The sequence below is a fragment of the Bidens hawaiensis genome, unplaced genomic scaffold (assembly GCF_021521415.1).
Source record: "Bidens hawaiensis isolate Kalapana, Puna unplaced genomic scaffold, B.hawaiensis_p1.1 tig00009543_1, whole genome shotgun sequence".
Lineage (NCBI taxonomy): Eukaryota > Viridiplantae > Streptophyta > Magnoliopsida > Asterales > Asteraceae > Bidens > Bidens hawaiensis.
The window spans coordinates 858,472-872,481 of NW_027491711.1; positions in this window are offsets into that span (position 1 = coordinate 858,472).

Sequence of the window (14,010 nt, forward strand, 5' to 3'; positions counted from 1 at the left end):
GCAATACAGAGATACAATGAATTGTTTTATAGTCATCTAGGTCCAATCATGCAATCCTATATCTTGCATCAAGTAATCTTCAACAAACAAATTTCCAATACCTGAAAAACATGCGAGAGTGTCAACTAAAAATAGTTGGTGAGAACATAGGGTTTTAATAAAATAAGTTTTAAGTTGAAAGCAATCCATATGTGTTAAGTTACTTTGTATACTTTGTGATTACAACCAAACCTCTGACACGTTTAGCGAGTCGTCTAATCCACGATTAGACTATTATGTTTAATGTTTAACGATCGTCGGATTCTGAACACACAAGCCTCTACCTAAGGCCTGCGTGGGCGGGTCGGGCCAATAGATCTATCATCATACTACCACGGGCTTAACAAGTTAATGGTTGTACATGCGATTAAGTATACCCTTGTAATGATTACACATAACGAATATAATGAAATAAAGCTTGAATCAAATAGCATGTATAAAACGTAGAATAAATAAGTTGCATGTTTCCACCCCGAAGTATAAAACGTTTAAAAGCATGAAAAGGGGCTATGAACTCACCTTCGTTGATGAATTGAGACTTGTAACGCTTTTGTTCAGAGCCCTAATGATCAAGAAAGTTGTTAGAATGTGACCCTATTTCGGTGGAATAGAATCTCCGACCTCAGGTTCCCAGGAAAAGGTAAGTGGGTCCATTCACGCCCGGACACGCCACTTGGTTTTTCCTTAGGCCGTAGCCTTGGTGACAGAACCCTTGGTTGAATATCTATACACTTGGTGTTTGTTTGGAAGTACAATTGGATTTTAGGGTTTCAAGTGATACTTTATGGTTTAGGGTTTTAGATTATCTTTTCTAGAAAAGAATAGGTTGTTTATTGTTCAAGACACAAATTTTTAAAAATAGTAAACCTTTGAGTTAGATTACGAAAATTTTATATCTTGTAACCGTATGAGTTTTTTAACATGTATATTTTTTATAAGATTTAAGTGTTTATAAAAAAAATATAAAATTCATAGACTACCGAGGGGTCTGATTCTGAGTCAGTTTAGTAGAAAAATAACTAAAAATCTATACTTTAACAAATTGAGGAGATTCTAGTTGGATAATTTTTATAATTAGAAGGTCTACAATATATCCAAAAATTGGGTCATAATTCGTAAACATGAGTGAGTTATGACATTCGTTTTGAGGCTAAAGTTATCTGTTAGGATTTTCAGCAAGACCCTTTGTTAAAGAAAAATAATAAAAACATTTTTAAAGTTTATAAAATTTTACACCAAAAATTACAGAGATACTAGACACATAAAGAACCAATTTAGGCTTTTGAAATTCGTGATTTGGATATATTATGACCGAATCTAAGCGTTGAAATAAAAGGTTTTTCTGCAGAATGAAAGAACAAAACATTATACGGAAATTAGAACTTACTAGGAAGGAAACGAGTTGTGAATCTTTGAGAGGACGATGATCACGAATTTTCAACCTTGGGGCTTTGGAATATGCAGGTTTGGAATGAATTTTAGGGGTGTTAGAGAGTTCTATTTATAGGGGTGTTTAGAAAAGAGATTATGATGAATTAGAGATAGAATTTGACTAGGACTTGAATTCAAATTTGGATAAGGCTAATCTGGGAGATCAATAATAGAATATTCTAGAAGGTTATTCTTAATTTGAATTTAAGGATATAAATAAAATTATTTTAGGATAAAATTGACAATGACAAATATTAAATCTAGGCATTCCTGGTTAAACGTGTCACGTTAACGATTAACCATGTATAACTAAATGTACATAGAAACATGTAATTGTGCATATGAAAATAATATTAATAACTAGAAATAAATAATATATGATTCCATAATAATATAAATGGTGAACTAATACATGGACCTTATTAAATACGAGTATAAAAGACTAGTGATTTCATGCATGAAAATGCATAGGTGTTACAAACGTCACCTTTGACATTCGACAGTCACTGAAACACCCCAAGTCTGCTGATGACTCCCTATACTTTATTGATACCATCATGGAGCATGTTGGGGATTTTTTCAGCGAGATCTGTGGAGGATCTGCCTCTGACACTCAGATTCTCGATAGGGACATTCCGGAGATTGAGATGGTTGCCATGACCGATCAGTCAACGGAAGATGACGCCGAGTCACATCACCCTGAGTCTGAAGTGTCTGCTGAGATCGTACGTGACGATCCGATGGACCGACCTTCTGTCGAGAGCCCCCCTCCTTCCTTAGAGCTTAAGGATTTACCTACCCATCTGGAGTACGCGTTTTTGGACGAGGAGAGGAAGTTACCGGTTATTGTCGCATCTGCTTTGACGGAGGTCGAGAGAGAGAGATTGTTGAGGGTGCTTCGAGAGCACAAGGAGGCCATTGCATGGAAGATTATCTACATCAAGGGTATCAACCCTTCGTTTTGCACGCATAAAATCCTCATGGAGGATAATTATAGGACTGTCGTTCAGCCGCAGCGGCGGCTTAATTCGAAGATGCAGGAGGTCGTGAAGAAGGAGATCATCAAACTCCTTGATGCGGGGATCATTTTCCCCATTTCCGGTAGTTCGTGGGTTAGTCCAGTCCAAGTGGTTCCTAAAAAGGGTGGCATGACTGTCATCACCAATGAGAGGAACGAGCTCATTCCCACTAGGACTGTGACTGGTTGGAGAGTCTGCATCGACTACCGTAGACTGAATGATGCCACGAGGAAAGCCCACTTTCCTCTACCTTTCATTGATCGGATGTTGGAGCGTTTGGCAGGACAGCAGTACTACTGCTTCTTAGATGGTTTCTCCGGGTACTTTCAGATTCCTATTGCTCCCGATAACCAGGAGAAAACCACGTTTACCTGCCCATACGGTACGTTTGTTTATCGACGTATGCCATTCGGACTTTGTAATGCTCCAGCCACATTTCAGAGGTGCATGGTGGCTATATTTCATGACATGATAGAGGACTCCATTAAGGTGTTCATGGACGATTTTTCTGTATTTGGGAGCTCTTTCGATCGGTGTCTCTCCAACCTTGAGAGGATGTTTGCCCGATGCGTTGACACCAACCTGGTTCTTAACTGGGAGAAGTGTCACTTCATGGTACGCGAGGGCATCGTATTTCGTGTGCGGGGATAGAGGTCGACCGAGCAAAGGTCGATACCATCTCTAATCTTCCCCCGCCCACTTCCGTTAGATCCATCCGGAGTTTTCTGGGTCATGCTGGGTTCTATCGCCGGTTCATTAAAGATTTTTATAAGATTGCGAGACCCATGACTAAACTCTTGGAGAAGGATGCCCCATTCGTGTTTTCTGAGCAGTGTATCGAGGCGTTTGATCTTTTAAAAGACAAACTCGTTAACGCCCCGACCATGATTGCTCCCGACTGGTCGCTTCCTTTTGAGTTGATGTGTGATGCGAGCGACTTCGCGGTCGGAGCGGTTCTTGGACAGCGGATGGATAAACACTTCCACCCGATTTACTATGCGAGCCGGACCCTGAATGGTGCACAGGAGAGTTACACCACCACCGAGAAAGAGCTTTTAGCTCTGGTGTTTGCATTCGACAAATTCAGGTCCTATCTTGTTCTATCCGAGACGATTGTGTACACGGATCATTCTGCTATTCGTTATCTCTTTAGCAAACAGGATGCTAAGCCACGTCTTATCCGATGGATCATGTTGCTTCAAGAGTTTGATATTGAAATCCGTGATAAGAAGGGGGCCGAGAATGTGGCGGCCGATCATTTTTCGCGTCTTGAGGGCGCTGAGTTAGGAGAGCCGGGGGTCAGGATTAATGACCACTTTCCGACAGAGAGTCTTATGTTTGTTTCGGCTCAGGATGAGGGTTTCCCATGGTTCGCCGACTTTGCGAACTATCTTGCTGACGGGTACTACCCGAAGATGTCTTACCAGCAAAAGAAGAAATTCTTTGCTGATGTTAAGTTTTACCTGTGGGACGACCCGTATCTTTTTCGTATAGGTGCTGACCAGTTGATCAGGAGCTCTGTTGACGTTAAGGAGGGATGGTAGATTCTTAGCCATTGCCATGTTGGACCGACAGGAGGTCACCACGGTGCGAGTTTGACAGCAAAGAAGGTGTTTGATTGTGGATTTTATTAGCCTTCGATTTTTAAGGACACGCACGCGTTTGTGAAGAGTTGTGATCGTTGCCAGCGTGTCGGCAACATCTCGTCGCGAAATGAAATGCCCCAGAATGCTATTCAGGTTTGTGAGGTTTTTGATGTTTGGGGCATTGATTTCATGGGACCGTTTCCATCTTCGCGTGGGAACAAGTATATACTCGTGGCGGTTGATTATGTCTCGAAGTGGGTTGAGGCCAAGGCCTTACCCACTAATGATGCCCGAGTTGTACTCCGTTTTCTCAAGAGCCTTTTTGCTCGTTTTGGTGTCCCGAAGGCGTTGATCAGTGATAGAGGAACTCACTTCTGCAATGCGCAGATGGAGAAGGCGTTGCGTCACTATGGGGTCACCCATCGGCTTGCAAGCGCCTACCACCCACAGACTAGTGGGCAGGTAGAAGTGAGTAACCGGGGGATCAAACGTATTCTTGAGAAAACGGTTGGTTCGAATCGTCGGGATTGGTCCGACAAGCTGGATGACGCGTTGTGGGCCTTCCGTACAGCCTACAAGACTCCGACCGGTTCCACACCGTTTCGGATGATTTATGGGAAGGCCTGCCACCTGCCTGTTGAGTTAGAGCACCGTGCTTCTTGGGCTCTACAGAGGGTCAACTTCGATATGTCTGCCGCAGAGAGCACTCGTTTCCACCAGTTGCACGAGTTAGAGGAGCTGAGAGATCACGCTTACGCGCAGTCATTTAGGTATAAGGAGCGGACGAAGGAACTGCACGATAGGAAGTTGAAGGGTAGCAAGCAGTTCAAGTGTGAGGATTTGGTTTTATTGTATAACTCCCGGTTGAGGTTATTCCCAGGAAAGTTGAGATCCCGATGGTCGGGACTGTTCACGGTCACCGAGGTCTTCCCGTACGGCACTGTCGAGATAGAGGATAAAGGCGGGAAGTTTAAGGTGAACGGTCACAAACTGAAGCACTACATCGGAGAACCGGTGACTGATCAGACGGTCGAGGTATTCTACCTTGACGCACTCTCCGAGACTTAGACGCGATGGATGCACACTCGGGAGACTGCCCGAGTTGTAGAGTTTGTATTTATGTATTTGTGTGATGCTATCTGTTTTCTTTGTTTTTTCTATTTCAGGTTGTTCCAAGATGAAACCGCTCGTACTCAATCTCCATTCGAGTCGGTCGATTTAAGGCGTATCCTATAAAAAAATGTTTATTTCTTTATGTTTTTGTTTTCTGTATTGTACGCCGCTACATGCGAGCGAGTTTGAGTTTTGCAGGTTACATATTGCGCATAGTAGCTATGGTGGCGTTTTGGAACAGGTTCTCCCGAGGTTGCGGCAGCGAATGAAATGCTATACGGTCGTTTGGATACTACTCAGCTGTTGAAGATTCTTCACACAAACCAGGGGAGTAACCTGTTCTTTGTTTTAGTCTTGTATACTTTATTTTTATTTTCATTTTCTGTTTTATTATTTTTTTTTATTTTTTTTATTTCTTTTCCTTATACTCATCGAGGACGATTTCGTTCTAAGTGTGGGGATGGGCTTTATTTTACTTAGTTGTAGAAAGTTTATTGAAAAAAAAAATAAAATAAAAATAATAATAATAATAATAATAATAATAAATAAAATAAAATAAAAATTTGAAAAATTTTAAAAAATAGTCCCTTGAAATTTGTTTTCTCTACGTTAAACAGGAGATGATATTATTACCGAGTAGTGGTTATTTTATAAATTCTTGGTGGTTTCAAAAATATATATATAATAAATAAGAACATTGTCCATTAGACCCGCACGTAATGTATGGTAACCGAACGGTTTAGACTCAGTAATCGTGTGTCGGTAGGCTCAGCCTTTGAGAATGAAAGGGCGGTTTGGTTGTTGACCTAATTGAACCTCTTAAATGGCCTGACTATAGTGGGAAACATCTTAGGGGTTTTGTTTGTCTAACTAAGCTCGTGACAGGACTGGAATGAAAAGCCGGGTCATACTCAAGCCTCGAGTCACATGATCGTCTGTATATTATTTGTATAATCTTTTGTATATGTGTCTATTCCTGTGAAGCTCCGTACTTTGTTGCGCGGTAGCGCAGACCTGAACGTTGATGCTAGCATAAGACAGTTTTGCTCGGCCCTCTGTTGCGCGGTGGCGCAGATCTGAGCCTTGATGCATTTCTGTAGTTTCGTCCAACATGGTGCATTTAAAAAAAAAAAAGCCAAATGACAGAAAAAAAAAATTTTTAAATCAAAACCACCATGAAGGAAACTACTGTCGGTCGATCTTGACCAAGCTAGAGTTTATAGGTTGTATATGAGTCAAAATGTTTTAATCATGTGGCAATAGATTTAAGTCAAGTTGGGGTGGCTCGGCCTGGTAAAACCATAATGGAATTGGTGAAGTAGCAGCAGGGCTTTTAGGCGTGGGTTTCACTTAGTCATACAAATTAATGAAATCCTTATTTGCCTCGGTAAGTATTAGGGGCATGGGTTTAACGTGGACAGCAATACCGGCAATCGACCTGATCTGGCTTATTAGGTGAAAGTTGGAAGGGGTAACGGGTCAATTGTTATAATACTTTAAAAAGAAAAAAAATAATATTAATAATAATAGAAAATAAATAAAACCAAGAGTTGTCGGTTAAAACTCGGATATGATCCTGTGTAGTATTCTTTTTCAGGGACGAAAAAGTCTTAAGTGTGGGGATATTTGATGTGTTGTAAAACACACGTATTTTCCGCACATTTTATCTACGTAATATATTATATTTTATGTGTTTTTACTCGTTTTATATAGGTTTTACGTAAGTTTAATAACCTTGTAGGTTTTGGGTGAAAGAAAGGAAGAAACCGGGACTTTTCGAGCATTTTACGAGCCCTTTTACGCATACAAGTTCAAGACAAAGCTCAAGGCCCGACCCGTATGCATCATGGAGGCCCAAGACCATATTATATTATATTATATAAAAAAATTAAAAACCCTAGCAGCTGGAAGAAGGGCCGATCGCAGCAGGGACAGCAAGGGAGAGAGGAGAAAAAGTTTTTTCGGCTAGGGTTTTGATCCGTGTGACGGCTAGGGAAGGAAGAAGACACAAGAACCAAGTCTCGGGGACGTTTCTCATCAGTTGTAGCAGCCAAGAACAGCCCGGGATTCATCCATATCCTTTCTTTTCATAACATTGTTCATCATCTTTTTATACTTGTTCAATTGATTACTAGTTTTGCGATTGATTGAAAGATTGAAGTGTTTATGAGTAGGATTGATTGTTGAATGATTTTTGAGATGATTGGTATGAGTTTTATGGTATTTTTATTGAATGATAGCTGCTGTCCAGAAAGTATGAGAGGCAAATCTTGTTAGTTCTACCTAGGAATGATGATTATTGTTAGTGTTTGATAGGTTTTATGGATTGTTTGATTGATAGACTTGAATTGCTATTGTAAAGTTTGATTTAGACATGAAATAGGTTGTGTTTAAGGGCTGGAAATTCTAGTGATTCATTGCATAAACCCCGTGTGTTGATTGATTAGTTTTGTGTTGATTGATCGGTGCATTGTTTGATTCTAGACTTTGTGTTTAGGGTTTGTTTGCGGTAGTAACAACCGTAGGGTTTTGTTGCGGGATTAATTGGATTAAGTACAGCGGTTAAACACCTTCCTTGAGACCGAGAGGTGATAGGAAGTTAGGGTTGTCTCATTGCCTTTGCATGCTAGAATAAGGATTGCGCGAGAGCGAGTTCGTTTCTTGTCAGGTTTAGGTGTTTTGAGCGACTAGTTGATCTATTTTGGTTTAAGTTGAATTGTTCCTCTATCCTTGGTTGTGTAGTATTCATTGCCATTAGGTTCGAGTGTTGGTGAGACCGAGAGGTGATCCTTCATTAGAACACGTTAGCAATTGTTTCCCGGTTTGGTCTTTTTAGGCGATTTTGAGTAGTTTAGGCTTGTTGAGTGAGACCGAGAGTTAATCCAGTGAGCCCGAGCGATCCTTAGTCGTGTCATCTTTAGGAACCGATGTCTATATATCATTCAATCCGTTAGCTTGTTAGGCCTACAATTTGATTCAGACCTAGGTAGACGTTTTTCTCCATCCTAAGTTAACACAGTTAGTTCCCCATAAATTTTCTATTTTTGGTAAGTTTTGTTAGTCAGTCTCGTTAGTTCAGTTAAGTATTTAAAAATCAAAAATCAATATAATTATTATTCTAAGGTAGGTCTTGTCTAGGGTTAGTGATCTTTAGCGTTCTGACGTGTCTACGTGTTCGATACTCGGACTTCCTAAGTCTATACTACTTGCGATCGGTACACTTGCCGGTTGTGTGTGGTTTAAGGATTTTCGTTTTAATATTAAAGCTTAGTTGTGAGGTTCATATTTATAGGGTTATTAGACACACATCAATGCATGAACTTATAGTGACATGCATGTGTTTGATAGTATGTATTTCGTATATGGATCCGGATTTGGGTTTTGCATGTATAAAATTGGTTTTATACACCATAAACTAACAAGATTTAAAACATTTATCCGCTGCGTTTTTGGTAAAAGTAAGGTTTTATGACTTTGATAATCTTGTTAAAACCCAACAATGGCATCAAGAGCCGCTTATACGGATGCATGCTTCATTAAACCCGAAAATTTTCGGGTTTATGGTGGGGTTTTACCATATGGCCGAAAATTTTAGGGGTTTTGGTTACCCCATGGTTTTTCAAGGTTATGCTTTACATGCATGTGTTAATATTGAAAAGCTAAGTCATTTGGATGATTGATTGTGTTGTTTGGACAAAAACCCGAAACTTTCTGTTTGGTTGTTTTTTGGGCCGAAAGTTTGAGGGAAAAAGGGGAACCATATTGGTCTTGTATTATTGCACATTTGGATGTGTATTGGATGTTCATAACCTAGCCATGGCCTTATGTTTGGTTGAATGATTGTGTTGATGTGTTTGTTCATTCAAGTGGTTGTTTGTTCATTCAATATGGTTGTAAGATTTGTTTGGGTTTGTAATCTATTTATTCATTCATTTGGTTTGTAATAATAGGTAGATTAGATGCATTTCTTTTACTAGAAAAATGTATTAGGACATATTTTGTAAAAGAAGATGCAAGGATAGAAGCCCAAATAAAGTGGAGACCACAACACGGGGGTGAACACTTGGAGCATTTGTATGCGGGATCAAGTGGGAGTTCACCGACACAAGATTATGTCCATTCGGGTCCCTTAGGAAAGACCTTTTTGACACACTTGTCTTCGGTCAACAAGTGTAGTCAACATTAGGAGGCTATGGTTATGAATTTGTGGTTGTATGTTTTATGCTTGCATGGTTGATTTTCTTTTGTTTGTGTTATTGCAATATGGTTTGCTAACTACTTAAAATCAACAATTAGCATAAAATTGGTTCCTTAGAAATCGTTAGGTAATAAAAATTGGTTTTATTAAAGTATAATGATTTCATAATAAAATGGGTTTTATTAATAGGAATTTTGAAAATGGGTTTTTCAACTTAATACCATACATTTGAATGCATGCAAATGAAAGGTACATAAAAGCTTTTCCAATCTAGAATTTAGAAAACTAAAATCCCTTTTATAAAATAAGTCAAACACCATCCTTTTATACAACACTCGAATCACTTGGGAACTCAATATGGGATAAAGGTCACCTAACCATGTTGGAGGAAACTTGGGAGTTTGAGGTGGGTTTACCATATAAGTGGGATAAAGGTCACCTAACCACTTGTATATGTAAACTCACACGTGTGTATAAGTAGGATGACTTAAATTGGAAACCATGTGAATAGGGTCACCGAAGCATGGTATACAATGGTGTTGATGGGATTAAACATGCCAACTAAACATAAGATGTTTAACCGATCCCATAAAACTAGAAGTTGCAAAGGGTTGCAACAGTCAAACGTTGACTACCTTGTTAATTTAAATAGTAGGATAAAGGTCACCTAACTACTATTTGAATGTAACGTTGGGTTCTAGATTTTAATCATTAATTGTCTAAGAGACATAAAGGGTATTAAAGATTAAAATTAATTATTGATATCGAAAATACTAAAATTGAGCTTTGTTATATTTGTAGATGGCCGCAATCAACAATCCACCTAACGTTATTATTCCACCCGTTAACAACCTATCACTAAGATCTATTCTCGATAAGGATCGTCTAAACAATACCAACTTTATGGATTGGTATCGAAACTTGAGAATCGTTCTCAAGCAAGAAAAGAAATATTACGTGATAGACGAGCCTATTCCCGAAGAACCTAGCATTGACGATGCCGATAACTATAACAATTGGGTAAAGCACAATGAGGATTCCGTGCAAGTTTCTTGCCTCATGTTGGGAACTATGATTCCCGAAATTCAAAAGGATTTTGAACTTCATGGGGCATACGACATGATCACCCAACTTAAGGAAATGTTCCTTACACAAGCTGGGGTGGAACGCTTCATGCATGTCGTATGGAAGAAACCCAATCCGTTTCCTCCTATGTGCTTAAGATGAAAAGCCACATTGATCGTCTCGAGCGCCTTAATTGTCGCGTCTCAAACGAGTTAGCCACGGATTTGATCCTAAATGGGCTAACCAAGAAATTTGAGACTTTTGTTATGAATTATAACATGAATGGGTGGGACAAGAGCATTGGTGAGCTTCACGAAATGCTCAAGACGACTGATATGGGAATGGGTAAAAAGGTTTTACCCGTTCTCACGATCAATGAAGGAAGCAATAGGAAGAGGCATCACCCAGAACCTAAGGCAAAGGTTGCCAAAGGTAAGGGACAAGTCATGGCTAAGTTCAAGGGAAAGGCGAAAGCGGGACCACCCAAACCAAAAGAAAAGAAGCCAAAGGTTTGCGCGGAGGATCCGTGTTTTTGATGTGGGGAGATAGGGCATTGGATGAGAAATTGTCCAACCTATCTAAAAGAGTTGAAAGCTAAGAGGGATGCGGGGCAAACCTCGGGTACAACTTTCATGATTCATGTTGATCTTAATATTATTTCCTCTAACACATGGGTATTGGATACCGGATGTGGAACTCATATTTGCAATTTGTTGCAGGGGTTCAAAGGAAATGAAGGATTCAAGAAGGGAGATATTGGTCTCTTCATGGGCAACGGAGCAAAGGTTGTTGTCGAAACCCGAGGGGACTACATTTTGAAGCTTCCAAATGGTCTAGAAGTTATTTTAAATAATGTTTTGTATGCTCCTAGTTTGACTAGGAATATTATCTCCGTTTCCTTGTTAAGACAATATGGTTATGATTTTAAGTTTATGGATGATTGTTTTTATGTTTTCATAAATGATGTATTTTATTTTAAAGCAATGCCATCTAATGGCATTTATGAATTAGTTCATGATAACACATCTTATGATAACATGTTGTACCAATCAAGCACCAAAAGACTCAAAATGGATTTGAGTAAGACTTATCTTTCGCATTGTCGTCTTGGTCACATAAACAAAGATCGCATACATACACTTCAAAAGAATGGTTTTTTGGAATCAAGTGATGATTCATTCGATAAATGCGAGTCTTGTATGTTAGGAAAGATGACCGAGGACCCCTTTAATGGAACAAACCAAAGGGCAAAAAATTATTAGGTATCATACATTCGGATGTATGTGGTCCTTTTAAGGCAATGACAAGGAATGGTGAAAGATACTTCATTACCTTTATTGACGACTATAGTCGTTATGGGTATGTGTACTTGTTAAGACACAAAGATGAAGCTTTTGAAATGTTCAAAATCTTCCAAAATGAAGTACAAAATCAACTCGATAAAACCATCAAAGTACTTCGTTCGGATAGAGGAGGTCAATACCTAAGTGATGCATTCCAAGATCATCTTAGAAGTTATGGGATCATCTCACAACTTACTCCACCCGGAACACCACAACACAATGGTGTGTCCGAGAGGAGAAATCAAACTCTATTAGATATGGTTCGATCTATGATGGCTAGAAGCATATTGCCTCTATCATTTTGGGGTTTCGCTTTGCTCTCCGCGGCCCGTATTCTAAATATGGCCCCAACCAAGAAAGTAGACAAGACACCTTTTGAAATATGGAATGGAAGGGCTCCATCATTAACATACTTAAAGGTATGGGGTTGTGAGGTTTATGTCAAGAACAACACCCAAAACAAACTTGAAAGTCGGTCCACTAAGTGTATCTTTGTAGGATATCCCAAGGACTCCATGGGATATTATTTCTACAACCCAACCGAGCAAAAAGTGTTCGTTGCTCGAAAGGTCGAGTTCTTGGAATCTAAGTTCCTTATGGAAGGTACTAGTAGAACAGTGGAACTCGAGGAGGATCGAGAACCACAAGTCGATACACGTTTGGTTGACACTAGAAATCAACAAGAGGTTGTTGAGAATGATGAAATGGTTGATCAAAACACACTAAACGTTCGCAAATCCGGTATAATTAGACATCCACCCGAAAGATATGAATTTTTCATGGATGGATGCTATGTGGTAGATTCGGATGAACCCACCACATACCGTGATGCAATGTCACAATCCGATTGTGACAAATGGCTTGAAGCCATGAACGTAGAGATGCAATCCATGCATGACAACCAAGTATGAGATTTGGTTGTACCACCTCTTAATTCCAAACCGGTTGGAAGTAAGTGGGTTTTCAAGAAGAAAACCGATATGCATGGAAACTTGGATACTTATAAAGCAAGACTTGTAGCAAAAGGTTTCACTCAAACTCAAGGGGTTGACTATGATGAAACTTTTTCTCCCGTAGCAATGCTAAAGTCTATTAGGATATTGTTTGCCATAGTCGCACATTATGACTATGAGATATGGCAAATGGATGTCAAAACCGCTTTTCTAAATGGGCAACTTGAGGAAGATGTCTATATGGTTCAACCTGAAGTTTTGTCGATCCACAACATCCTAACAAAGTATGCAAGTTAAAGAAATCAATCTATGGATTGAAACAAGCATCTAGAAGTTAGAATCACCGTTTTGATGAAGAAGTTAAGAAATTTGGATTCATAAAAAATGGTGATGAAGCTTGTGTGTATAAGAAAGCTATTGGGAGCATCATTACCTTCTTAGTATTGTATGTTGATGACATACTACTATTTGGGAATGACATTCCAACCATCGAAGGTGTAAAAGCATGGCTTGGAAGTTGTTTTTCCAGCAAAGATCTTGGTGAAGCCGCCTATATTTTGGGAATAAAGATCTATAAGGATAGATCAAGGCGGTTGATAGGTTTAAACCAAAGTGCATACATTGACAAAATCCTGAAAAGGTTCAAGATGGAGAACTCTAAGAGAGGTTTGGTACCTATTCAAAGAGGAACGATATTGAGTGCGTCTCAATGTCCAAGCTCAAAGGAAAAGCAAGATGAAATGAATGGGATCCCATACGCATCGGCTATTCGATCCATCATGTATGCAATGGTATGCACTACACCGGATGTGTCATGCGCTTTAAGCATGACAAGTAGATTCCAACATAATCCGGGTAGTAGCCATTGGATGGCGGTCAAGAGTATATTGAAATACCTTAGAAGGACTAAGATTATGTTTCTAATATACGGTTCGGGTGAGGAGGAACTCGTCGTAAAGGGTTACACGGATGCGAGTTTCCAAACCGATCAAGATGATTCTCGATCACAATCGGGATATGTTTTCGTTATGAATGGTGGAGCAGTCTCTTGGAAGAGCTCGAAACAAGATGTGGTAGCTTTGCCTACCACAGAATCGGAATACATCGCCGCCTCATTGGCAGCTCAAGAAGCTATGTGGATTAGGAAATTCATTGCCGACCTAGGGGTGGTCCGTACCATTCAGGACCCTCTAGAAATCTTTTGTGACAACGAGGGTGTGATTGCTCAAATCAAGGAACCTCGTGCTCATCAAAAGACGAGGC